The sequence below is a fragment of the Aplidium turbinatum genome, chromosome 15 (genome assembly GCF_918807975.1).
Source record: "Aplidium turbinatum chromosome 15, kaAplTurb1.1, whole genome shotgun sequence".
NCBI lineage: Eukaryota > Metazoa > Chordata > Ascidiacea > Aplousobranchia > Polyclinidae > Aplidium > Aplidium turbinatum.
The window spans coordinates 6371883-6399001 of record NC_137486.1 but is presented as its reverse complement, the minus strand read 5'-3'; the positions used below and the strand labels follow the sequence as shown (position 1 = coordinate 6399001).

Below are 27119 nucleotides of genomic sequence, written 5' to 3'. Positions count from 1 at the left end.
CTGTGTCTGGCCAACGTTGGCAAGATGACTTGTACACCATTTTGCTTCATCTGGCGCCTAAATTCTGGTTGACTTTTATGCATCATGATGCTGCTTCTGACCTATTGACTATTGTGATGCCCGCGCTTTGACCAAGGTTGGACATGCGAAGCAAGCTGGTGCATAAAACATCTGAACAGCATTGGCATCTACATTTGCCAAACGTCTCTGTACCTAAACCTCGCTCATCACCAAAAGTTTATTGTTGAAGCTAGCTAATCCTTGGGCGAAAGAACAGCAGCAACACGGATTTATAAGCAACACTACTCCTTTTGTGACAAAGCAAAGTAACAGCCGAGCTTCGTATATTTTCACATTTATTAGAAACAAGCCACATCAAATCGTATTGATAGATGGAGATTCATTGCACATCAGCAGCTTTTTCTTGTGTATCTTTATCATTCTGAATTCCTGCAAATGAAACAAAAATATTTAATTCAAGAGGGCTGTTTGGCAACAGTGTAAGATTTTGATCAGTTGTCGTCCAGGATAATACGAAGTTAATTGACAATCTGCAATATCAATGTAATATCCCTCTCTCCAACGTGCGTGACAAAAAACTTATCATTCGATTCTGCGCCACGCAGAGCAATAATCAAGTTCCAATACATTCTAATTGCGTGTACAGTAGTTATTCAACAACTAAAGCAACACATTCGCTGTTGTCTTTCAAACATATAACAAGCTCACCAAAAGTTAGTTTTTGCCCTTTTCGGCCACCAATTGCCTGTCCTTCCAATTTCGAAATCACTCTGAAACTCTTCATCAATTTGCTGCACGGCAGCAGCTTTGTCGTGCGCCATCACCATGTCTAATCATGAAAGTAAAAAAAGAAGTGTTAAATCAGTATATAAATGCCGACATAGCCTACTAACCACCATGTTCGTTGTTCACATCAATGCGAGTACACCACTAAAACATTTTCATACATTACTCAATACTCTTCACAATTACATCATACATTAATCAAAAGAGCAAAATGGCATAGTTATGACATAATCATTTAGTCGTAGTAGAAACATTTATCCGTACTCACCAAGAACAACTTTTTTCAGATTCTTTTTTAAACAATCAAACGAGTGCTTAGACTTCACGATGTTTTTTTCTTTTCTTTCTTTGTTCTCGACATGACTTGAACTGTGTTGTGTTCGATAATAATAGTTGACATAAGTTCACTGATACAATCGCTTGCATTTTTGCCAACAACTTGACTTAAATTTGCGACCTGCAAAATGTAAATCGAATGTAATGACAGGGGTTTCATCCATCATATTAAAAAGCTTCAGCACTTGTTACAGACATTTTCGACTGTTACAAATGACAACCAACGTTTAAAGTTTATTTTGGGTTTCCAGTCGTCTGTTGTGTTGCGTATGTAGGTCGCAGTGTAGGCTACTGTAGTCTATATGTTGTCGCAATGGGCGCAAAATAAAACATATTATTATTATTATTATTCAGCTGACTGCAATGAAAGCTACATTTGCAAATACTCTACAACCATCACAAACCTATCCACACGACATAAAAATACGAACACATTCAAGCAGTCAGGCAAACACCGCCGGAGCAGCAAAATCAAAGATTGAGTAAAACCCTACACATGTTGTGGGGCATCACAAGCTCTGCTACTTTGCTGATATGTTCTTAGCACTCATCTAAGAGCACTGGCACTAAATTTGTCACGAGAATATTTCATATGAAAGTTTTCCATTGGTCAGTGAGTTTTATAACTTTCTTTAAACTGAGTAAACGTAGCCTAGTGACAAAAACGACTTTACACAATTATTTCAGGTTCAATGAATAAAAGACATTCACTTACCAGGTTTTCATAAACATTGTAGTAAGTCATTCCTATAGTTTCATTTTGATCATTTCTAAAACTCTTTTCGGCCGTAATATTTCAATTGAATTCGATTTTTTTATATTTTCGATGCAAGAAGCGAAAATTCCTCTTAGCGCTGTTCACATAAACATTGTGCTTTCGGCTCTCCACGTAATTGTGTATTGCGCACAACCGCCATGCTTGAACAGTCGAAGTGAATCGAGTGACGTCATAATCCTTTTAGCAAAGGATTAAGTCATGGCCTTTGTCTTCCTTCATAAAAAAAAACAAGTTCTTCTTCTAAATTGCGTCTCCTCACGTTGATATAACACATCGCCGCATTCTAAAGCTTTGTTGCCTATTTCACTTCAACGCGTCATATTGCCCAGTCAAAGTTTAAGTAGTGACGTCATAATGGAGTTTTCACAACAATTATTGTGCCTGCAGTATTGTTCTATGCACCGCGGGAGAAGAAAAAACGATTTGCCGGATCGTTGAAAGTAAAAGTAGCGATCGTTTTGTGAAATCTCGCTTCAAGAAATTGAGGAGAGATTTCGACGCAACATGACTGCTCCTGACAAAATATTAAAACACATTATAGTATTGTTAAACGTGAAAGTTAATAAAGCTGTTGTTGACTCCAGGAAAAAAAATGAAGACCTGGCAACTTGAATTTGCAACCACGTTTTTATTTTTATTATTTGTTAGCTGTTGCTAACAATATATTGGTGGCGCCAAAGCGTAAACTTCCTGGAAGTGCCCTCTGAATCACAAGACATCTCTTGCACTAAATTATCTGAAGCAATTGAATATGAACAAACGATTTATATCATAATGTTGTTGGTGCCAGAATATGCTGGAAAAACTATGTTTTTCTACTAAACCACATGAAAGAGTCATTTAGGCTATTGGTATTTTTAAATTATAAAACAAGTGCTGAAATGAAGTGCTAACACATCAAGCATATAATAACCAACCTTACAATTGTTTATTTTGTGGAAACGTGTAGGCTAATGGAAACTTTAAACTGTTTCGGCATCAAGCACGTTATCACGCTCGCGTTTTGTTCCTCCTACCATTTTCAAGATCTCTGCTTCGTTTGACATAAACCAACTAAAACGCTGGTCCTAAATATTCATAGTACCGGTAAGTTATATTTGTACGGTATCATAAAAAGAATAACAGCATTGATAGCCTATTATTACAATCATAGCAAAATGATGGTATACATTTGCTTAATTTGAAAGAAAACACCAAAATTGTTATGAATTGGCACAACGTTGGCAATGCTTCTGACCGAGGTTGGCCAATCACACAACTGTGTTTTGCAGCAATACCACATGAAAAAGGTTTGTGTTAGTATTTTTCAAGTTTAAAACAAATAAACCTGAAATAAAATCTTTGAGACCTTTTTGAACGCTTAATAAGAAGTATTGAAATTGTTGGCGTATTGTTGGCAATGTTGGACGAAATTGCCGACCTTGTGCCCTCACATCCAGCATATAGCCAACGTTGCAGTTGTTTATTTTGTAGAAACGTGTAAGCTAACGGAAACTTTAAACTGTTTCGGTATCAAGCACGTTATCGCGTTCGCGTTTTGTTGCTCCTACCTTTTTCTAGACCTCTGCTCAGTTTGGCATAAACAAACTGAAATGAAACTACTTTGTTGGCAAAGCATTGGCTACTCTTCTGACCAACGCTGGTCTTAAATATTCATAATATAGCCTACTTGTACGGTATCAGAAAATAATAACAGCATTGATCGCCTACTATTAAAATTTAAAATTGTAGCAAAATGATGGCATACATTTGCATAATTTGAAAGAAAACACTGAAATTGTTATGAATTGGCACAACGTTGGCAATGCTTCTGACCGATGTTAGCCAATCACACAACTGTGTTTTGCAGCAATACCACGTGAAAAGAGGTTTGTGTTAGTATTTTTCAAGTTTGAAACAAATAAACCCGAAATAAAATCTTTGAGACCTTTTTGAACGCTTAATAAGAAGTATTGAAATTGTTGGCAATGTTGGATGAAATTGCCGACCTTGTGCCCTCACATCCAGCATATAGCCAACGTTGCAATTGTTTATTTTGTGGAAACGTGTAGGCTAATGGAAACTGTAAAACTGTTTCGGTCAAGCACGTTATCTCGTTCGCGTTTTGTTGCTCCTACCTTTTTCTTGACCTCTGCTCAGTTTGGCATAAACAAACTGAAATGAAACTATACTTTGTTGGCAAAGCATTGGCTACTCTTCTGACCAACGCTGGTCTTAAATATTCATAATATACTTGTACGGTATCAGAAAATAATAACAGCATTGATAGCCTATTATTAAAATTTAAAATTGTAGCAAAATGATGGCATACATTTGCATAATTTGAAAGAAAACACTGAAATTGTTATGAATTGGCACAACGTTGGCAATGCTTCTGACCGATGTTAACCAATCACACAACTGTGTTTTGAAGCAATACCACGTGAAAAGAGGTTTGTGTTAGTATTTTTCAAGTTTGAAACAAATAAACCTGAAATAAAATCTTTGAGACCTTTTTGAACGCTTAATAAGAAGTATTGAAATTGTTGGCATATTGTTGGCAATGTTGGACGAAATTGCCGACCTTGTGCCCTCACATCCAGCATATAGCCAACGTTGCAATTGTTTATTTTGTGGAAACGTGTAGGCTAATGGAAACTTTAAACTGTTTCGGTCAAGCACGTTATCTCGTTCGCGTTTTGTTGCTCCTACCTTTTTCTAGATCTCTGCTCAGTTTGGCATAAACAAACTGAAATGAAACTACTTTGTTGGCAAAGCATTGGCTACTCTTCTGACCAACGCTGGTCTTAAATATTCATAATATACTTGTACGGTATCAGAAAATAATAACAGCATTGATCGCCTATTATTAAAATTTAAAATTGTAGCAAAATGATGGCATACATTTGCATAATTTGAAAGAAAACGCCAAAATTGTTATGAATTGGCACAACGTTGGCAATGCTTCTGACCGATGTTAACCAATCACACAACTGTGTTTTGAAGCAATACCACATGAAAAGAGGTTTGTGTTAGTATTTTTCAAGTTTAAAACAAATAAACCTGAAATAAAATCTTTGAGACCTTTTTCAACGCTCAATAAGAAGTATTGAAATTGTTGGCGTATTGTTGGCAATGTTGGCAAAATGTTGGACAAAATTGCCGACCTTGTGCCAACATACCCAGCACATAGCCAATGCTGGCCCAGCAATCAATGTTTGCTGGGGTGGTAGCCTAACATTTATCTTCTTGCAGGAAAGGCATCTCAAATAGGCTACTTTGGAAATGAGGTGCATCTCAGCCACTGGGCAATTCTTCTTCAATGTTTAGCTTGTAGACCAGGGGTGTGCAACCTTTATTACAAGAGGGCCAGATATAAATAACTGGGTGAAACCGCGGGCCGCACGGTTATTTAATATATGATTTCTAGTTAGTTGCAGGCACAAAAAGTAGTTTCTTTGTTATTCATGTTATTCTTATGGCATTATTAGGGGTTATCTCCTTGCAGAAATAATAAGTTAAGACGCATAAATTTCTGAAGAAAACTGTTATTCCAATTTATTATCACACAGTCTTTAAACGAGTTCAGTGAGAAGTTTGCAGCTGGCTTCTTTTCCCGACGGCTTTTCCAAATTTACTTTAATGGAAGTGCTCGCAATTCGAAGTCCATTTTCCAAGTGTTCGTCTGTCAGAACCGATCGATAGGGAGATTTCATGAGGCCAATTTTAGAAAAAAAATATTTCGCACAAATAGGCCTACGTTGAGCCAAAAAGAGCCATTTTTGAAGCAATAGATTTTTTTCAAAATATGGAGTCATCTTGGTTGAGATGTTTTCGGTAAAAATCGCCAAGATTCATTTCTAAATACTTTGCTTTCAAATCCGTTTTCTCTTGAAAATCAATCAGTTCAAGCTGGATATCAGATGGTGCTTTGTCAATGTCTGCGTTGAATGGCGAAGAGAATATACCAAACAAATATTCATGAGATTTGAAGTTCTTGAAGAGCCAAAAGTTCATACAACAATTTTTCAAATTTAGTTTTCTTCTCAGGATGCATTCCATAGTCTCTCAAAGTTGGAAAGTGGAAAAGATTTCCTATCTGTATGTGAGCTTTCCAAAGTCGTAATTTGTTCATAAAGCCTTTTATGTGACCATACATTTTACGTTCCAGGTAATTAAACACAATGGATTAGCGGTGGCCGCTGGGAGATTTTAAAATGGTTAACAGAAGGTGCGAAATCTATAATAATCCACTCATGGCCACCTAAAGATACGACCTGATTTGTCACATTTTGCAGAAATTTCCAGGTTTTTCTAACTTTGGGCGAACGTTTAAATAAATTTTTCTAAAAATTAGATTTTTACGCTTTCTTTATTCTTTTCTCCAGTTGACACAATAGGTTTTAACACCCTCACATGTTGAAAAACCAAGAAAATTTGATTTCGAAGATTTTAGTCAGACTGTTAATTTTCAATAACAGTCTGATTTTGCGTTTTTCAACTTACTTTTTCTCATTTGCTACTGCTTTCCCAAGGCAACAAAAAAGTTTTATGTTATTAGGAAACCGCAAAAAGTAAAAACATCTCAAAAAATGTCAGTCAAGCACTAGCAGTAGCTGTAATCAAAATCTGCAAAATGTGACAAATCAGGCCGCATCTCCAGGTGGCCATGATCCACTCCACAATGAATTGTTCACACGTACTAAACTAACTTATAAACATGTTTCGCGGGCCGCACGCAATTCAAAATTGGCACATCTTTGCGGGCCGCACAATTTTTTTCCGCGGGCCGCATTTGGCCCGCGGGGCGCACGTTGCACACCCCTGTTGTTGACTACAAGCTTGCCAATCTGCGTTCCAAAAGTTCTGGCCTACACTGTAGGTTATATAACTTCATTGCAGGAAAAATGCAAATATTGTATTAATGCGAATTCATTGTCCTTCTCCAGGTGGCCGCATTGCCACGCAGTTGTCTATTTCAACCTTTCTCACTCCAGACTTTCTCTGATCAACGTTTTTTGTTTTATTGTGTACGGTTGAACATGACTGCAACTGAAAGTGCACATGCGCGTATCTAACGGTTTGCATGTCATGGACATGTTATAACCTATTTAACCTGTATTGGGCAAGCAGTTTTGAAACAAAAGCAACATCACCAGAAATTACCAAACGACAATACAATCCCGAAATAAAAAGATCCGTTCTTCTTGAAGTGATTCTGTTTTACATGAAGTACACTCTTCATTAGTCAAAATCACATAAAATAGTAAATAGTTGGTCTGTCAGCACTGTCTAAGTACCAAAGGATCGGTCAACAGTCTCAATATTATATTAGAAATCGATTTCATGAGAGGCCGCAGCCAGTCTATAGTATGAAACAAGTTACGGTTCGTGCAAAGATAACAAAAATATACGCACTATGACGTAATAAGAATAAAACAAAGGCGTGAATGCCACGGGAATGCATAGTAGTGGAGTCAACACTAGGTCAAAAGTAAATAAATAATTGGTAGAAAATAGACGAATTATTTCACTGCAGGTAAAATCATGGATTGAATATTGATGGTGGCTTTGATCTTGTGAAGCCATTTGTCCTCACAAGCATCAAGCCGGTCTAAACTAGGTTGTTCAAGAAAAGTAACACTGAAACAGTTGGACAGAGGCGGCTTATTGCTCAGATCATGGAAATTGGCGAAATGCTTAAGTAAAGCTGCACTGTCATTATTTTTAGAGAGGTCAAATTTATTCCAGATATTACGATGGCCTGTCCAACGAACAGAAAATTTATTCACAGTTTGACCGACGTACTGTTCCTTTAAAGGAACAGTAAAACAAGTAAAACAGTAGAACAGTTTTAAGTGAAATAGAGCAGTGAAATAATTCGTCTATTTTCTACCAATTATTTATTTACTTTTGACCCAGTGTTGACTCCACTACTATGCATTCCCGTGGCATTCACGCCTTTGTTTTATTCTTATTACGTCATAGTGCGTATATTTTTGTTATCTTTGCACGAACCGTAACTTGTTTCATACTATAGTATAGACTGACGATGTGAGGGCTGCGGCTTCTCATGAAATCGATTTCTAATATAATATTGAGACTGTTGACCGATCCTTTGGTACTTAGACAGTGCAGACAGACCAAGTAGTAATGGACAAAGGATCGTCGCAGCATAATAGCAGCTCAGATAGTCAGGCAGATCTCCTCCATCAGTTTACTACTAGAGAACTTCAAAGACAAAATAGTAAATAGTAATAAAACGTTTTCAAAACAAGGAATAAAATGAAGATAAACTGTTTTATCTACCAAATCCTAAAACTCTGGGCAGAAACCACTGAAACTCTGCACTCCACTGACTATGAATTCAATGTCGTCTTGTTCCTCCTCGATCCACGGTGAGTGCTGCCTCTGCTGGTGTCTTAAGTTGCTTTCCAGCACTCGCGCGTAAAGCTCTTTTTGAGCCGAAGGATTGTAGCGACCACTGCTTAAACTTCTTTTCGACAGCAATCTGGATACCACAATAGACAGGAAGCAGCGAAAGACCATATAAGTCATTGAGTCAGCTGCTTCCCTGTTCTTAATGTAACACGGTGGTTCCCAACCTTTTTTATCCGGTGGACCCTTTTAGTCGAAATTCAAATCTAAATTCCCCCCTTATAAATTTAGTTTGTTAAAAACTCGTTTACATTAATATTTTAATCGAAGTCTTGGAAAATAAACTAAACTTTCGCTAGTGATAAGTTTTTTAGCTTGTAGGCCTACGCCTAATATTCCTTTTCATACTAAAATGATTTAATTAATGAAGAACGGTGCTGAAACGTATTTTATTCTAAAAAAACACTCAAAACATTAGAGTCAATGCATTTAACAGTCTGTGTGAAGCTTGTGACTTTTTGTTTCGACAACTCATGAATGTGGTGGAAGAGTATTGGAAAGAGCACAATGAATATCATTCTCCACGTCTAATCTGTTTCTCTGTTTTGTTTTCATTTGCAAGAGTTGAAAAACCGGATTCGCATAGATAAGTGAAAGCAAACGGGAGGATACTTCGAATAGCTTGCTCTGCCATTTTGGGATAGAAATTACACATTAATGGCCAAAATCCAGTGATTGATTTTTCTCTGAATAGATCTCTTGCGCAAGAATCCATTTTGAGTTCTAAACATTCATCCAGTTCTAAAAATTCAGTAGATGCTCTTGAAAAAACAAACACACCAAAAATTTAATTTGCATTGCGACCTGGTTGTGATTATCTACTTTATTGGAACTGGTTGCCAGAAATCAGAAAATTTCAAGTTATTACCAAGCGTTCCGATTACCGGCAGTGGCGGATTTACGGCAAAATTTTAGGGGGCGCCAAAGAAGTATTGAACAACCTCGCCGCAAATGGCTTGGGAAAATTTTTTGCGTTTTTATCAATAAAATTGCCTATCTAAGTCAGGTAGGCTACCAGTCATTCCCACATCACAAATCAACACCACAAGTGACAATCAGTTGTACAGTTGAGGCAATGCCATAATGCCGCTCGTGGCAATTAAAAGCAATAACGAACGTGAAATGATAATTTAGGTACTTTCCACTAAAACTTTAGGCTATACAACAGTGATTGCTTCAAGTGAATGAAAAGGGGTATCTACCAAAATCCATTTCAATAAATCACCAACCTAGAGTGCCTGAAGCTCACTGGTGCATAGTCCAAAAAAAATGCATTATAAAAACATTCAAATGGTGAGGCCTAGGTGTAGCCTGCTGAGTACAAGTGAGTGGTATTCAGTTAAGATATTGCGAATAAAAAAATAATTCAAATATGAACAAAGCACTTGCAGCAATAAGAGTCTACTATTTGTATTTTGTAGAATAAGCGAAATCGGGCCTATGCCCTATCAGCAAAACAAAATATTGTGAACTGACAATGATGCAATTAAGCAAAAGAACAATACGATTAAACTACTCATGCTGATAATGTTGCAAAAACGTCTCAATACGTAATTGTAATTTGTAACAACGTATAAAAATGACATTAGATTTCCTCAAACAAGTAATTCGATCACAAACATGTTTTGAATAAAATACGTAATAAATTTAGCAGAGATGTGTTCAAGACCAGATCCAGCTTTACTGTCCAAAAGGTTGATGTAGCCTATGGCATTCCATCCTATCTCTCTGCCTAAACTACTATAAAATCTGGATAGCTACCATGCATTATATTATTTAAACTTGAGTTAAAAAAAGTTTCTTTATTAGTTATTAGTATTTTATATAATGTCCATTGTCTCTTGTACCGTTACCAGCGGTTATTAGCGGTTAGTAGGTCTACTTGCCGAGACTAAACATCACGCATTGTTTTACGTTAGTAAAATGGAAATTTACAAGTTAAAGTATAGCATAAAAAGGAAATTCGCATGCAGACATAAAAAAATAAATTGGAATTTTAGGGTGCGCCGTGGCGCCCCGGCGCCATAGGTAAATCCGCCCCTGATTACAGGATGAAAATTTCTACAAATATTTAAACGTTTTTAAATATACGTGGTTGCCTACGTCTTAAATTTTGAGGCTCCTAAATCTTGAGGTTCTGTGCTTCAGCCTTTCCAATCTAGTAATAATAATAAATGTTATGGTTTCATTTGTTGTCGCTCTACAACAGCTAAGTTTTTTAGAGACAGGGCTCATTTTTAATTTTGTATCAGTTTAAGGTGTCATCACATTATTATTAGACTTATTCTCACTAGGCTACGTTATGCAATTTACAGTACTGTTAACTAACCAACAACACTTCAACAATAAGCGGAAACTTCACTTTGTCCATCTCGGTGATCGAGCGTCAATGGTTCAAAGCTTTTTCAAGTAGCCTATAGCCTATTAAATTGAGATTAGAACATGTTTCCATTCGTTCTTTAACTTCCGATTGTTTATAATGCAAAGCTTCGTCGACACGATTGCTTAATAAATAACAGCCTCCTAATAACGGATAGCTATCACACAAATGAGCAGAGATGTACGTATGCGCCGCAAATTCTACGCCGCATATTTGCGGCGTAGACTTTTTGTTTGCGCTAACGCTTGCGGCCACATTTTTTTGGATAGTTTGCGCTTGAGGATGCGCCGTAAAGTTTTCGCGGTTTTTTAGCGCATAGCGTCAACGCATACTTTTTAATGTCTTAGTTGTTGTTTGCAATTTTTTTTGTCAAACTGCGAAATGTTGAGGTCTTGCAATTGCCTATTGTTCTAGTGTTGTGTCACAGTATCATCTATTGTTCAGTCAGCTGGAGTTTGTTTGTATATCGCACTACTGCCTTTGACGCTAGAGTCCCACCTGGAGACTGAAGTCTTGCAGAAAAAAAGAACGAATTAGTTAAAACAACTTAGGCCTACTGAGAAATTACTTAGTAAATTACGGGTCAGAACAGGAATGTAATGTAAGCAAGCAAGTAGGTAGGTTGGTAATGTCGCTCCATGTAAAAAATGTAAACAATGACTTAATTGGCTTCGTAGTGTGAAGTTTTTTTAGTCAAGCAGTGTTGAAGGCGTTTGTAAGCAATTGTGAGCACTTTAATTTATATTAGTTAAGTCTTGCATTTTGGGGCAAATCAGAAACTTCTCAGTCAATGAGCAGTGCAGCCTATGTATCTAAACAAACTCAAATATTTGGTCTCCGACGGTGATTGCTTGCATGATGTTGTACTCTGCATGTTATATGTAGTACATTACTTTGCCTTTGCCGGTTATTCTTGTTGTAGGCTATGTAGCGTAGTAATGTATAGACCTACATACAGTAGGCTTAGGCTATCAAGCTAAGGTAATTTTTACTTGACAATTTATACAGTCTGTTGCGTAAGTATGTAATTATATATGTTTTGTAACTTGATGAGCAGTTTAGCAAAACATGCATCCAGGGGCCAATTGTGAGAGGGTTTTGAGTAGCCTACTGCTATTAACACTAGTAATGCTAACTATCCCTGAATGCTAATAACAAAGAGTTGTGCAGTTCAGAATCTAAACTTGCTTGTGTCTGGCAGTTTTGTCTTCCATTAACCCACTTTTTAAAAATCTTATCAGAAAAAAGCATAGAGCTTACTGAGAGAATTATGGCATTAAAAGCAACATTAGTCTCATTCAAACGGAATCATTTTAAAAATAATGTTTTTTATAATGGATTTTTAGGGAGCGACAGTTAGTATATTACTAGAATTTTCTTGATAGGCATATGCTACAGTTTCTTACACTACACTATTGTATTCAGGGAATAACTTACGGTAATACTAATCTCCAAGTGAAATGGAGCATGATAATACAAATCCATGGCCCTACATGGAAAAGTATTTTAAGCTCTCTTCTTCGAAAGGCAAAAACTTATATTTTCAATGCCAGATGTGCCTTCCGGCCAAAAAGATAATTTCTTGTAACGAGAAATTGCGAAGTGGCTGAAAAGTGTGTTGTTTCGAGTGGTTTATACCGTGTGAATATTTGGCACCTAGCAAACAAAATGAGTTTGCGCTAGAGTATGCGCTAACGCTGACGCCGCCAACTTTTTTTACAAGTTGCGTTGACGCATGCGGCGTATAGTTTTTCGAACCTTTGCGTTTGCGCTGACGGCGTCAATATTTTTTGTATGCGCGTACATCACTGCAAATGAGACGTCGCACAATGTGAATTTCGTGCAATATATCAACACCAACTTCAGCAATCAGCATTATGGATTGCTTGATCAAATTCTCCCAAATGTATATAACACTTTGCAATGCAAACGTAGGTTTTATATTCTAGAAGTAAATTAGCGCATGAATTGACACTAAACCTAATGGTCTTTCATTAAACCTAATGTGAGCTAAACTTTCCTCGTATAAAATGAGTGTTTCTCTGTGCAACACCAAGTTGAATAAATAATAATAGTAATAAATTTGTCATTCAATGACCAATAAATCTGATAATTTAATCTTGCATTTTCAAGTGAACTGCAGGACAGACTTTTGTATTTGAGTAATAACAAATCATAATAATTGGCACAAAGTCATGCTGCACAGCAGACCAACACAATGATGTCTATGCAAAGAAGTAAAAGCTGCTATAGGTCTAAAGGACGTTTCATAAGGAATTGACAATAAAGAACTTACATTGGTACATCTTTATCATTACATCGTTGGTTACGGGTGAGGTGATGTTCAAGTCAAAATTTAATTTACATTTATAAATAGTGTACAGGTTTTTGATGAAGATTAAAATTGCAGTTTACCTATACACAGCAACAATCACACCAACGTGAAATTGCGGCATTCGATTTATGATAAGATACCAATAGAAATTTTCACATCATGAAGCGTTGGCAACCAATAACTGCCAAGCTTTTCTTTGATGCATTTTTCAGAATTTAACTTGAGCAAGGCTTTAAGTTTGAACTGTTGTAGGCTATTTTGAGAACGTTAATGCCAGAAAAAAAATTAAAACGTGAAAGTTGTTGTATTTTTACCAGTCTTTTAAAATATCGTTACAAATTTTGTGTATTTTGTTTAAAATATGCTTTAAATGGCTAAAATCTCTGACAAAATACAAGACTGTGTTTTTTTGATTTCCTTTGTTTACTTTGAACACCTGAAAAAATCTTCAAACTATGGAAAAATTTATCGCTAGAAGTCAGGCAAGTGTCAGGCTTTGCACACAAAGGTTGCCACAGTGACATAGCCGTAGGAGATGGGGGGGCAGGGGGGGCGGTCGCTCCCCCGTTGAAAAAAAATGTCGCGAATTTGGGCAAAAATGTCAAGTTATTTGGGCAAATCAATCTTACCATGATGTTTCGAAGTCTCACCAGTTTATAGACTTTATATAATTATTATAATTTATGAGATGCATTGATATTTTTCAATGAATGTAAAATGCATTATCATCGATTTTGGAAACAATTGCAATCTCGGCATTTAAATGATAAGTTTCGATTCTAAAACTGCAAAAAGTAACTGTAAAAGAGCACAGTTGGCAAACAAATGTAACTTTATCACTGATTTTCACTAAAACATAGGCTGCATTAAATATATAAGATTTAAAGGCTTGCTGGGTACTGGTAACTTTTTGAGAGTTTTTTGGGTTTTTTCTTTAATATTCTACTACTGTGATGTAGTTGTTTGTAAAAATCATTTGGGCAAAAATATCTAGTTAATTGAATCAATTAATTTATGGCTGTGGTTATATTTACACTATAATAGTGTAAATATAGCCGTAATAGCATTGCCAGATAAGGAATTCTGCCCTAATTTGAGAAAAGTTAATCCTAACTCTGGCAAAACCTTTCACAAACAAGCATGGCAACAAGTGTGTAAAAATAGCCACTTCGTTAATTCTTACCATGAGTTTTCAACATTTTACCAGTTTAGTAACTTTATAGTGTTGCATTTTGTATGAAATACATTAACATTTTTCTTTGAATGTAAATGTAGCATCGATAATTTTGAAAACTTTTGTATATGGTATAGAAATTTGGGCAGAATGTAACTTTCGATTCACTATCTAAAGAAAGTAAATGTAAAATAATGCATTCGGTGAGCTGAGGTAAGCTTATTACAGATATTCATTAGGATATATACAGTATATGCTAACATTTCTTCATTGGTAGAAGTTTGAAACCCTACTGGACTCTTGTACTAATGTAGTTGTATGAGCAAAATTATCTAGTTACTGGATAAATTAACCTTATCATGAGTTATGCTATGCTCACAAAACTTAACTTAAATACTACAAAGATAGCTCATCATTTTTAGATATGGCGAAACAAGTTAAGCATTTGTTATAAACTCTAAAAATCAACAGTTGTGAGGCCACATATACAGTATACACCACTTTTGTGGGCATTTGATCTCGGCAACTAACTAGCCTACCGCATAGGCCTGCACAAAGTGAAAAAGTATATTAAATGAAAATAATTTGTAAATTTTCCAGCATTTAATTTCATGTAATTTGTTGGCTACAGTTTAACTGTTTTCTATTATGTAAAGAAGTTTTTTGTTTAAACTGCTGTTTGTCTTTGCTAGTCCTGGGGTTGATATGCTCAGCTATTTAGCCTACTATCTATGATCAGTATTAGAGCAACAACAATCAAATATAAAAACACATGTTATGTTGTTCATGTTTTGTCATCCAATTCATGCAGTTGGTGCATCAGGCAATGTAAATAGTGCTGTTGGTAATGAGGTCTGTAGTATTTTATGGCAAGGATTAAGTTTGAAGTTACCACCTGGGAGTCGCTTTTTTTCAGTGTTTGCAATTTGAGTAGCTGCTTCATTATGAAGTAAGAATATCAGAATATCATTCTAATGATGTTCTGTAAGACCATTGAGTATGATTTCACTGTAATATGCTATCAATATTTGTGTTATTAAAAGTAGTTTTGTTTAAAGGTGCAAGTTTGATGTGCAATTGTGCATAGCATCATAAACTGTCAAATTCTTTTTAACCTATAGTGTTTGAAGTAGCATGGCTTAAGTAATGTTACTGGTTTGATAAGTAAATAGGTTGTCATTCTAGATTTTTTTCAATGCAAATTTACAAATACTGAGTCTTTGGACTATTTTTATTTTGAAGAGATTGAGCTACTTTTTGTCTGGCCTTTTAGTGAAGTTAGGCTGGAGATTTTCAAATAATCTGACGACAAGGATATTCATCAATTGTTACCCGGTTATTGCTGTAAGTTAAAGTTAAGTTAGCCTTGTTTTGCTGTTGTAGCCTATGTTTTCGTACACGGCCAAGTTGATGCCTGTAGAGTTATTAAAAGCACTACCTCAGAGATTGTGAGTAATTTTGTGCTTTTGAAATACATACGCAAAGATAAAATTTGGGCAAACTTTGAAAAATTTGGGCAAATTTTGTTCGCCCCCCCAAAATGTTTTACTCTCCTACGGCTATGCACAGTGATATCCGTCTGCTATGAAAAGAAAGAACTGAATAAACTTCATCTTGCAAAAAATTAAAATTTCTCTACCAATGATTGAAAATTGCAGAAAAAATTCAAATACAAACCTAGTAATTTTTTTTTTAACTTTCAAAAAATAAAAGTCTTCCCTCTTTCTAAAAAAGTAAGACCCATGCAGTTTGGCAAACAAAAGCCAGAGTTATGATCGTTGCAAACAGTGTGTATCTTTTTAGGACTTGGGCTCTTTAAAGGGCCCATGGCAGTTAAAGGGTTAAATTTACTCAAATCAAATAACATCTTAAAATTTCCAAAACGAATGTAAAATTGGTGAAGCAAACTGCTGTATAAATATCCAGTTGTTTCGAAAATATTTTCCAACCTTTGCTGGAACAAAGTCATTGCGTCTTTTGTGTAGCCTAAGTGTAACCTAAATTTGCAATCTCGATTAAATACACAAGAGAAGCTTGCTCAAAATGTCAAAGGTCAACCTCAATTTGAAACCTTTTTAACTTTTCCAAGCTCTACTCCAATTATAAATTGGAAATAAATAAGTAAGAAACAATTTTTAAGCAAACATGAAACATGAAAGTGTGACACTGCAAACTTGCGTAGAACTGCGCAATGACAATTACACATGGAGGCAGAATAATTCCAACGACAAAGGACAATCCAATATGGAGTTTATAAGATCCTTGCACTTGTTTATATCATCATCATTGTCTTGTTGGTCACTTGGAACATTTTCAAGTCTCAGCTTAAGTTCCATTCGTAGATAATGCAAAGCTTTGTTGGTGTCATTCATATATAAATAACATTGTGCTGCTAAATGATAGCAATCACACAAATAAAATATTGCACATTCTGTAGGAGTGGTATCAATAGCAATATTCACATTATGGTTTGCTTGGTCATATTTTCCCAAATGCGTATAACCCTTTGCTATGGAAAAATAGATTTGAGATTTGAAACATAAGCGTGACTTATCATCAGGTATTTCATAATAATGTGCTAAACTTTGCTCGTATAAAATAATTGCTTCTTCGGGCAACTTCAGTTTAAACTTGCAATCCCCATTCGTACGTGTTAGCAATGCTAACGCCCAATGAAAATGCTGAAGATGGAGTTTCACTTTTGAAATGCATTGCTCCACGTACAAACTGGCTTTTTCGTAACGACATAAGTTATACAACACCTCTGCCTTTAAACAGTAGAAGCTTATTATCATTGACTTTGTCGGTTCATGATTTAACAATATTTCCTTGTCTACAACATCCAACTCTTTGGTGAACTTTTCTAACATTTCAAGTGATTTGTGAAACTGTAGTTTTGAATTGTAAGCTTCAGCCACTGAAAGGTAAATTGTCAACAAGTCGTCTTTTTGTAGTTCATGTTGTTTCAATTGGGAAAACCTCTTCCATTCCTCCAAAAGTAAATCATACCGAAATAGCAAATGAAGCAGCCAAAACCTTGTGGAAAGTTTACAATTCATTTGTTTCAGTTCAGAAATTTGACCTGATTGCAATACTACCTGTAAAGAATGAACAATGTTGAGATATTCTATCAAAGGTTGTTCACCAGTGATACCAATAAGTTCATTCAGTGTTTTGTTGTCACCTTCCTTGTAATCTCTTTCTCCAATGATGTCATCTTGTCTTTTCTTTGTCATATAAACTTTTAAGCGAGTCAGACAAGCCACAGACACTGCATAGTGCAATCGCTTCTTTGCTTCGATATTAATTATCTTCTTTTTGTGGAGTACATTTATGATTTCAAAACAAGAACGTTTTTTAATCAAAAAAAGTCGTCCAAGAGCTGCTATGAATATTGAAATGCTTCGATACATCACTCGCTTTATGTTGCAATAAACTTTCTGGTTGACTCTTAGAAAGTTGACTTTGGCGTTGTATTTCAGTAAATCTTCTCCGAGTGCGCTTATTACTTGTTGAAGTGCCAACTGTTGACTTTTGTATAATTTTTGTGAAACTCTTTCTTGAAATCGATTAAACACATCTATGTGTCCAGATACAAAACATGTTTTGGTTAAAATATCAGCAAGATGGTAGCCATTCTTCATGTCTTCATCTGTCTCAAGATACTTCACCATTTCACTGATCGGTTTAATTAACTCTGTGGTCCAAGGTTTGTTATCAGTTCCTTGTGTTCTGCCAAGTGGAAGCTTGCAAGCTTGTGGCATCATTCCGTCAAACGAAATGCCACGTGTTGTATGAGCATCAAAGAACCAGTCTCCATCAGGAATACTGAAGTCATTCAGCCAAGGAATGGCGACGCTTGGAAGAATCGTTTCTTTTAAGTTGATGATAATAATTTGGAAAATAACACTGAACCATCGAAAGAACTCTAATATTGCGTCATAATTGTCTTTGTGTTGCACTCTTTCCTCTAAGACAATCACATGCTCGAAGTCAGAGTAAGGAGTGATTTCTTTTCGAGCAAGTGATCCCATTCCAACAACAGAGTATCGACATGGGGGCTTTCCCATTATTTCGATGCATTGTTTAGAAGCATGATCCATCAATTGTGTGTAATTTTCGGTTATTCTCTTTTGAATATTTCGAACGAATTCTATTTGTTTTCCTTCCATGTCATTCACTGGTTTTCTTGAAGTTTTAGAAGAATTAGCATCAAATTGCTTCAAACTTTTGTTAGTAGGCTACTTTCTCTCATTTCTTTCACTTTCAAACCAACATTTCGTGATATTTTGATTAAATCTGCTTTTGTATTTTCAGCTCCTGCTACTTCAAGTACATGAGAGCAAAGTTGTTTAAGATCGTTCTTAAATTTATCATTCGATGGTTGTCTTGTTATGGCAGCGTTGAAAAGAGCTGCACTTTGAATCAAACTGATTTTATCTGGAGCTTTATCTTTGTAAATAATTGCAAGTTGATGAAGTATATCAGCAGATTTATTTGTGTTCATTTCCTTTCCATTTGCATTACAAAATGATTTTAGTTCGTTTGAAAGCTTTATTTCTTTAGGAATAGTTCCTCCCATATCTCTTTCCTTGTTAATTTCAGCACTGATTACTTCCAAACAAACAAATCTAGTACCTCAACTGATTCACAAAGATTTTCAACATGAAATGATTTCATCACACGACATATAAGTTGAACCACTGTGCTTTGATACTATTGCCATAGATATTAAAACTTTGATGTTACCTTAGTGTCAGAAAACAGCAAAATACTTCAAAAATATTTGTTTGGCATAATCAAGCAAAGCATTCCATTGTTCCAGTTGGCCAGTTTGTCTTATGTTTCAAAATTTAAGCAATTCAATACCTTACAATTGACTGCTTGACCTCAACAGTAAATTTGTTATGGGTTTCTACGAACTGTTGCAACTGGGTGATCAACAATGATTGCAAAAATGTGTTGGCTAAAACGATAAATTGATAAAGAAAAAAACTTTCCAGAAATATCTCAAACAAACCTGGATTGATAAGCTGTTCTGGGATTCTAGGCGATGATCAACACAAATATTAGATCGTAGCCTACTCTTAAAACCTTGTTAGAAAAAGCAGCAAGTTTGCAAGTTTTTCCATTTTGTCGCTATAATTTTTTTTTACAAATTTCTGTCGATATAGCAAACTTATTTCTTTGATGCACAGAATGTGACTGAAGCCAATCTTTGTCTGACAAGTTGCTCACCTGAACGAAAAATAATATAATCGTGAGGAACTATCACATCACAGTTAATAGATTTTTTGCTTCCATCATGCATATTTGTATGATCAGAGTAGGCAAGCTAAACCAATTGGAGCGTGAAAATGGCCGTGAGCCTACAGGTTTACAAGTTAAAAGCTTGTTTGTGTTTTCTTTAGAAACATATCAAATTCACTTTCTGAGCTAACACTAATCGCCGAGGTACAATTTCATTTGCTCGGCATATTGACCTTTTACATGTGTTCACCTCACACACAGACCCCAGCAGCTGAAAATGAACATTAGCCTTTCTCTTTGGAGAGTTCGAATGATCAAGCTGACATACAACTTCTAGATGACAACATATAAAGGCTGATGTATCCATGTCACCTAAAGAACACCTCTTGAACATTCAATTGATGAAACAAAACGCAATTTTAACGCTTCACAAACAAATGGAATTGTATCATGTGCATTAGGCAATCAATCAACTTGACGGCTATAAACGAATTTCTATTGCTTTCATTATTTAAAACAAAGAGTTAAAGCAGCATACATAAAATATAGCAGTGTTGACAAAGAGAACATGGTTGTGATATTTTAAAGTAAAATAATCCATAAAAATAATACCAATATAACAAATCCAACACTGACGCACGAAAGTAAGGCAGCTTGATGGCAATTGTGTAACTTCGACGTAGAATCAACGCAAAACCCAGCAGTGCTGCTAAAGGAGCGGGGTTGTTGGTATCAACAGCTAGTTTTTTTTAAGTGTGTAAGTGATAATATAATATTAATTCAATTATCGTAACGCAATACGAGTTTCGTATGGTTGTGGGAGATGTAATTCCCAGCTACACTTTGGCTACGCCACTGTAATAGCCCATAATATAAGAAAGGAAAATGATTTCAGCATTCAACATTCATTCCGTAGGTATTGGAATTTACCAATGCCTCATACTTGCAGTCGTGTAATTTCATTCCCATCGTCTCACGCTTCTGTGATGATGCATGCAATAAAACTCTAGTCAATAATGCCGAGCCAAGAGGTAGCTATGATCTTTTGCCAAGATCTTTTGTGCTTTGGGAGCCATTGGCCAAATCCCCATTAGCCAAATCGACGAGTTTGTGAAGCAAGTGCAAGTCACACACTAAAACTAAAGTAAGACACAATCGACACAGGGCTTGGAAATGCATTAAACCAAACACTTTTCTTTAGCGCATTAGAAGATTAGCCGCTGCAGAAGTTGGCACAAAAAGTTTATGACGAGAATTGTGCAGCTTGAAGGTTGAAAAACATTGACTCATGCTGCAAATATTCCATGGTATAATACATCAGTTAATTGATGTCATTTATTAAATGGGCTTCTCAATGCGTGACGTATTGAGTCAACTTATTGGATTTGGTATCGTCCGGAAAGTTTATTCAATTTTCAGTAATCGGAAGATTTCAGTTTTTTCAACAAGTCAGTTTATGTTTGTCGTAAGTTATGAATAAGTAAGGACCGCCGAGTTTTACAAAAATAACAAAACAAACTCGCAAAATGTAGACTACTGTTGGCATCACGTGCTGAAAAAAGTGTCATGCGATCTTCTTTACAATTTTGAAACAAAAGCAACATCACCAGCAATTGACAAATGATAAAGCAATCCCGAAATAAAAAGGTCTGTTCTTTTTTAATTAATTCTGTTTTACATGAAACGAATTGTCACGAGGGAGACACCTTCAGTCAATAATGAAACAAGAATGTACTCGCTGCTTTCCAGCGTGACGTACAACACATAAGTTACACCTCATTTGTCAAAATTTCATAAAATAGTAATGCCCTAATAAAACGTTTTCAAAACAAGGAGTAAAATGAAGTTAAACTGTTTTATCCAACAAATCTTAAAACTCTGGGCAGAAACCACTGAAACTCTGCACTCCACTGACTATGAATTCAATGTCATCTTGTTCTTCCTCGATCCACGGTGAGCGCTGCCTCTGCTGGTGTCTTAAGTTGCTTTCCAGCACTCTCGCGTAAAGCTCTTCTTGAGCCGAAGTATAGTGTAGCGACCACTGCTTAAACTTCGACATAGCGATCTAGATAGGCTATCACAACAGACAGAAAGCAGCGAAAGACTATATAAGTCATTGAGTCAGCTGCTTCCCTGTTCTTAATGTGACAAATGTCAAGCATTGGCAATTTATGTTCAAACAAGATAGGTGATGTTCAGTAAAAATGGAAGAAAAAAAAAGAAGTTAAGCTCTGTGCTGCTGCCATCATCAACTGAAGTCCTGTGGTTTTACTTAACTATAAACTAAGTTATACAAATAATGGAGAAAAAACTTTTGAAATAAAAAACTCTTGTTTAAACTTCAGTGGTAACATTTATCTTCTTGCAGGAAAGGCATCTCAAATACTTGGGTAGGCCTAATGAGGTGCACCTCAGCCACTTGGCAATTCTTCTTCAATGTTTACCTTGTAGACTACAACTTGCCAATCTGCGTTCCAAAGGTTCTTGCCTACACTGACGGTTATATAACTTCATCGCAGGAAAAATGCAAATATTGTATTAATGCGAATTCATTGTCTTCTTCTCCAGGTGGCCGCATTTCCACGCAGTTGTCTATTTCAACCTTTCTCACTGCAGACTTTCTCTGATCAACATTTTTTGTTTTATTGTGTACGGTTGAACATGACTGCAACTGAGAGTGTGGCATGCAAATGCGCGTATCTAATGGTTGGTATGGCATGGACTAACCTATTTAACCTATATTGGGCAAGCATGCATGCACCCTCGAAACATAATCTATCCTAAGTTACAGCATGAAACTGCTGTTTGATTTTAAGTCGTGTATTTATTGCATATGTGTTTAATTTGCAGGTTCTGTCAGGGCCTCCCAGACAAGTCAGCACTGGTCGGGAAACAATACGAAAAATGGGCCCCATAATATTTTTTTAGCAAATATACAACTAATTTGTATCTTGCGTTGCATGTTCGTGTTAAGCTGAAATTAGCCTACTTTCCTCAGCATGAAAAGAACCTCGTTCAATGTAAAAATTATCAATAGTCACTGGATTACACTTGCAGCAAAAATGCCATGAGGCAAACTATTTTGTCTAGAAAGCTTTGTAAGCACACAATACAGGCAACGAAAATAGTTCAACCAAGCATTTAATTCAGGAGTGTCCAAACTTTTTCCCACGCGAGCCAGATTTGATAATAAGTGTTTGCGGGCCAACAGCCACAATAATTTTTTTGAAAACTGCAAGTTGAATTTATATGATTTTTGTGTGTCTGCAGGCCAAAAATAACACATTGTATGACAACAGGCGCGGGCCATACAAAAACGTCTCGTACGTGGGTCGGAGTTGGCCCGCGGACTGGACTTTGGACATTCCTGATTTAATTCAACCCTTTCTAGACTTTTTGCAATGCAAAGTTATGGATTAAAGTTTCGGTGGCTTAGTGGTTAGTGCGCCCGCCTCTGAATCGTTGGGCATGGGTTTGATACCCTGTCGGGTCATACCAAAGACTGTTTAAAAATGGTACTGAATCTAATTTCTGCTTGGCACTGAGTAATGGAGTGGATTCGGGTAATAATGTACTCAGTTGCGCCTCCATACGGCTGCATTGACACTGTCTGCTTTGTAAAGCGCTGAGGAGCAACGCATTCTGCGATGGATATAGCGCTATATAAAAACTAACATTATTATTATTATCACAGCATCAAATGATAAAATTTTGCGACTTCTGAATTGATGCACAACATGTAGCCTATAGTTAGGCTTTTCAATCCGTTTTGAGTCATAGGCCTACTGGAGCGCAAACAATTCTTTACAAATTTCAGTAATTGCTAAAACCACGTTCTCAAAGCGCAACCGTTGGAGGTAGCTACCGGAACACAAAAAAATCATAGCAAAACTATTTGGAAAAACCTTTCGAAAGTTGCAATCAATGATTCCTTGTGTAGAGATTATGGGGTGGTTCGTTCTGGTTTGCAGCTGAAGTTTGCTGTGTGGCTTTCTGTCAAAAGTACTAACCCATCCAAAATGTCTTGAAAAATGTCATTGTTGTAGCCTACAAGTGGTTTAAATTTGTCCCACATGCCCGCAATTGCACAACAGACATACGATGAAATTTTCATGGAACTTCAAACTCATCGACGATATGTTTGAGTTTGTTGATACATTTGTCAATTCCAACAACTATCGAGTCCTTTGCAATGTACGGTAGAATACATTTCCTTCGAATGATTCAGCTAGTTAAGTGGAGTTATAAAAGCGTTCTGTTCTCAGGAAAAGAAAATTATTTTATTTTAAATTTATAATTGCCACTGCAACTTTAACTTGCGAGTAGTAGCCTACTCTTCTCAGCTTTCTCTTACTTAGATTACATCTTCCTTTAATTTCATTAAATTCATCAGTGAATCTTGTTTAGGACCGTAATCCACATAATGCAAAGCAGTCACAAATTTAAAACTGCTAGTTGTAGGCTACTTTAGCATTGACTCAGCTTCCGATCAAGCTCTTGTTGGTTCCAACTTGATGCATTTAAGAAACGTCTTTAGAGCTTCAATTGCAAAAGGGTAATGTAAAGCATTGGGTTTGACTGCACCACGCCTTGATTACCCTCTCGAAGTCAATTTTCTTTGCAAGATGATAGGACAGCTTTAGATTTTTCAGAATTTTTTCTCTGACTGGGCTATAACTTTAAAGATGCCACAAGCTTACAGATAATCAATTACTTCAAAAATGATAAGGCATTTGAACAACGCTGTCTGTAGGCAACATTATGAATTCCAACTACATTTAGCCTAAGCAAAAACATCTATAAACAATAATTTCAAATAAAGAAAAAACTCACTATCTTCCAAAATCACATCATGAGAAGCATGACCACCAAAGTGCTACTTGACCACACGAAAACAGAAGATCTTTTAACTATGACAAAATTACATCCAATTGTCGCAATAATAAAATCAAAAGTTTTAAAACTGTTCGGCCACACTAAAAGATTACAATTCGGAATCAGTAACGTTTGCACAGAAGGAAAAGTAGAAAAAAAAAAAAAACGTGGCAGACAACCAAAACGATGGCAAGACAACATCCAATCATGGACCGGACTCCACTTGGCGACAATGGGCGAGCTAGCTCAAAATCGCCACTCTTGGAAACAAATAACTCATGTTGATGCGCAATCTGCTGCAGGCGGAGATGATGACTGATGATGATGATGGTCCATAAACAAAAAATATACAGGATTTACTTTCTTTAATCGTGCTTGGACTGATACCTTTAACTTTTCCAGATAACTTACTATGTTGGATACAACATCCTATGCCTGGCCAACGCAGATTTTGAAGTTAAGTTCAGTTTTCCAGCAAAAATAGTTCCCGCTTCTGTTAACCTCAAAAATATAATTAGAGTAATATGAGGAAAAGAGTTTATTGGAGTCAGATAGCTAAATTATGTAAATAGAATTTTCATCAGGTAGTCAGAGGGTCATAATAATAATATTAATTAAAATCTAAACACTCATTAGACCTTAGGCCTAACAATTAAATTGAAGCCAACTCTATTTTCGAATGGTGACAATAACTATCGATAAATTATAAGTTAGCTACAAGTGAAGTTTCCGAACTGACTGATTTTGTTTATTTATTGTGTTTAATTGCTCGGCTGCATCCTAAATGAACGATCCTTGTAGGTTATTACTTTTCACCCTTAATAACTCAGAACAGAGGTTGAGAAACATCAGCGTCTATATATTTAAATAAAATAAGAAACCCACACTTTATGAAGAAAAGAATAATGAGAAAGGAAAAAAACACAATTTTTTGCTTCACAGGTTTTGCCTCTTTTTCGTTATAATCGAAAAATCCTTGCGAATCAGCTGATTTCATTCATGCGACTCAGCACGTGATATTCTGACCGATCTACTCGAAAGAATTTTGATACAATTTTGAATTTTAATATGAAAATTAAGTGAATGCATCACCACAAGCAGCGTGGCCTAATTAGGGCAAGGGAATAGTTATTTCGACTGCGTGGGTTCCATTCCTCCCCTCTGCTAATGTTTTTTTTTTTTTTACAGCACAGGTTAACACATGATCCGTATGAATATTTTCCGTATGAGTTTTTACCTTTCCACTATGGTAACAACTAGAACATCGCACAACTAAGGCGAAAGAGCCACGCAGCTTGAGTCCTGTCTTTGTCATGAGTTACCAAGGGGGGTGGGGGGACTTGTATACCTGGGAATGGTATACAAGTCCCCCCCACCCCCCTTGGTAGCTCATGGCAAAGACAGGACTCAATGGACATGGTTCGTTCGCCTTAGTTGTGTGATGTTCTAGTCGTTACCGTCCACTATCAAGCTTGACCAGGGCTTCCACTTGGAGTTTCCTACAAGTCAGCAGTCAGTAGTGATGCAAGCCGCGCCGCGCCGCGCCGCGCCGCGTACGCGGCCGCTTTTGACTTTTTCGCCGCGTGCCGCGCCGCGTCGCGTGGAAGGTTGAAATGACAAAGCCGCGCCGCGCCGCTTGCCGCGTAAACTTTCAAGAAATTAATTTTTCGTAAACGTAAACTTTCAAGAAATTAAACTTTCGTAAACGTAAACTTTCAACTTTTCAAGAATCAGCTATGAAACTTCAAATTTAAATTGGAAACACGGATCAGTTATTTTTCCCTTCGGAAACCCTAAGATGGAAAGCTATGCAAATGCAAATTGCAAATGGCTTGCAGTTGACAGGGTTTTAGGGCTTGCTTGTCAGGGAAGCTGTACGAATGTTTTTGGTTAGTAGCCTAGCTGATAAGCTCAGTTACCAGGCTATAGGCCTAGCGCAACTACCGCATTATTTACTATATCAGTTAGCCCAGTGAGTTCAGGCTATAAGTTTTACTCTTGTGTGTGTAGTTCATATAGCCACTGGCATTATAATTGCATTATTGCTTACAAAAAGTGTTCAAAAGTCCTGATACTGGATCCAGGAACATTCTATTTGTCTTAGTTTGTATTATGTCTTAGAACTTAGATGCATTGCTGATAAGAGAATATGATCTGGTTAGCCAGGCCAATTAGTGCACAACTGTATTGGTACTAGGTTACCAGTTATATGCCATGGATGCTTTTTCCTACAATTGACTTTCTAAACAATAACTCGTTAAAATATTTTTTTTTAATTTTGTAATTTGCGGTGTGCGGTGCGGTGCAGTGTCAAAGTTCCAGATAAATTGCGGTGTGCGGTGCGGTGCGCGGATAGATGAGTCAGTTGCGGTGCGGTGTGCGGATAAAAATTTTGGGTTCGCTGCATCTCTAGCAGTCAGCACCTCAGCAGTAGCACTCAGCCAGTGCTTCCACTTTGAAGGATTTTATCCCGAAATAGGGATTTTTCGACGCATTGAAGGATAAAAAAAGGAAACGAAGATCGGAAGGATTTTTTAAGGATTTTTAACGAGTTTACAAGGAAATTTTGTCTAAAAAAGGGAATTGTTGTTTTTAGCAATTTTAAAGAATATTTTATTAATATTCCCTTTCAAAAGTTTTAAAAACGACCGTAATAAGGAGGATCAGCTGGTTTCCGTCGCCACTCGCCATCCAGTACCCCTCTCCTTTCAGTCGCTTGATTTCTATTCTCGCCATTTCGAGAATTGGAGTGAGTGAGTTAGTTTTC

At 36.5% G+C, this 27119-nt stretch overlaps 2 long non-coding RNA genes across 2 annotated transcripts; one reads left to right on the top strand and one right to left on the bottom strand.

Moving 5' to 3' along the window:
* Positions 1-343: 343 nt before the first annotated feature.
* On the bottom strand, positions 344-1967 carry LOC145783866 (uncharacterized). The gene is made up of 4 exons (XR_014290965.1): positions 1859-1967; positions 1076-1264; positions 730-850; positions 344-450 (listed from the first exon to the last, which is right to left on the bottom strand). It is a non-coding gene; the product is annotated as an uncharacterized LOC145783866 (long non-coding RNA).
* A 5999-nt stretch (positions 1968-7966) lies between these two features.
* On the top strand, positions 7967-22433 carry LOC145783906 (uncharacterized). Its single transcript, XR_014290971.1, has 2 exons — positions 7967-8298; positions 22328-22433. It is a non-coding gene; the product is annotated as an uncharacterized LOC145783906 (long non-coding RNA).
* Positions 22434-27119: the final 4686 nt, after the last annotated feature.